The sequence below is a fragment of the Phocoena sinus genome, chromosome 4 (assembly GCF_008692025.1).
Source record: "Phocoena sinus isolate mPhoSin1 chromosome 4, mPhoSin1.pri, whole genome shotgun sequence".
In the NCBI taxonomy this organism is placed as follows: domain Eukaryota; kingdom Metazoa; phylum Chordata; class Mammalia; order Artiodactyla; family Phocoenidae; genus Phocoena; species Phocoena sinus.
The window spans coordinates 138,763,636-138,765,140 of NC_045766.1; the positions used below are offsets into that span (position 1 = coordinate 138,763,636).

Consider the following 1,505-nt stretch of genomic DNA (forward strand, 5'->3'; position numbering starts at 1 on the left):
GCTCTGGACGCGCAGGCTCATCGGCCCTGGCTCACGGGCCCAGCCGCTCCGCGGCATGTGGGATCTTCCCGGACCGGTGCATGAACCCGGTCGGCAGGTGGACTCTCAACCACTGCGCCACCAGGGAAGCCCTGGCCAGATTTTATTAAAGAAAATTTTTGCATGATTTACTTTTCACCAGTCTGTTCTGGCATGCTTCTAATGATATCAGAATCGCCTAGAAAATAAGACACAATAATATTACAGTTTATTTAATGGCAACTGGTAATCATCAAATTTGCAATGGTTATCTTCAAAAGTCATTATACTAGCTGTGCTGTCATTTCTCAAGGTTGACCAGATACCTAGAGTCACAGACCTTTTCCACATAAGATGCATCACGTAAATCAGACTTGGTTTATCACCAGCATTTATAAAGCCACACTAGGAAAAGAACTAGGTCTGGGGGCACATGCATGGTCTTAATATAGTGAATGTTTAGCCTGCCCTGGTTATTACAAAATCAGAAGAACGAGAATATTCACAACAAACCTTGCATTTTTTAATGCCTCATGCATACCAGGCAGCTTGCAACTGCACACACAATGATCCTGGATTTACAAAGCCCTGGAAGTCAGGACAGCTACAGTAGTGTGATGATTTAAGAAATTGCTGATCTCTAGGAAGAACTATTCAGCCCACTTGAATTATTGAGATCATGGCCTCACTTTCCATTTCATTCTGCAAGTGTGCACATACCCTCAGGTAATTTCTACCAGCTACAGTATCCTGTTGCATATTTAAAGGTTATAAACAATAGCACTTTTTGCTTTGCTTTTGTTTAATGACCCAATGAAGGAGGTAAGTAAGTGAGTATACTGGCTTCACTTACCTGCATTAGGAGTGCTTTTTGGGGAAGTATTTTTACGTAGCCATAGGAAGCCAAATAAGACATTAGAAAACAGGTTTTTTAAAAAAATTTTAAATTAAGATATATATTTCACCCCTTATTTGTTTCACTTTATTTGCAATTGAGTTAGTTCAAAACGAAGTGCATTTATTTGATTACTGGCCTGTGTCAGTTGCCCTGATGGGTTTTTTTTTTCTGTTTTTTATTTAATTGTGATACTAAGTGTTAAGCCAGTACTAAGACAGGAAAGAAGATACATAGAGCTTTCAAAGATTATATACGCCCTTGGGCAGGACTTCTTAAATGGGAGCTGGCTTGCGGTCACAAGCTTTCAAATCAATGGTTAGGCACTTAATAGAAGGCTTCCCTTCATGACAAGGATGAAATATGGAGCAGATTACACAGGGTGACCCGGACAGGCCTGGGCCTGAGGCCATGTCTCACTCATGTCTGTGGTGTCTTGCCTGGAGACTTTTATGGTCCTCTCTGCCCCACTGTTTGACCTGGCTTGGTCCAGCTGTAGTCACTCTCATAACATGTCAAACACTCCCACTTGTCCTTCTCTTTTTGTGTATTCCTTCAACTTACATTTAGGAAAACAGCTGAGGGAACGCCC

The 1,505-nt window shown here is 41.7% G+C and overlaps 1 non-coding gene across 1 annotated transcript; it reads right to left on the reverse strand.

The window, feature by feature from the left end:
- Positions 1 to 395: 395 nt before the first annotated feature.
- Positions 396 to 526, reverse strand: LOC116753699. The gene has a single exon (XR_004349802.1). It is a non-coding gene; the product is annotated as a small nucleolar RNA SNORA72 (small nucleolar RNA).
- Positions 527 to 1,505: the final 979 nt, after the last annotated feature.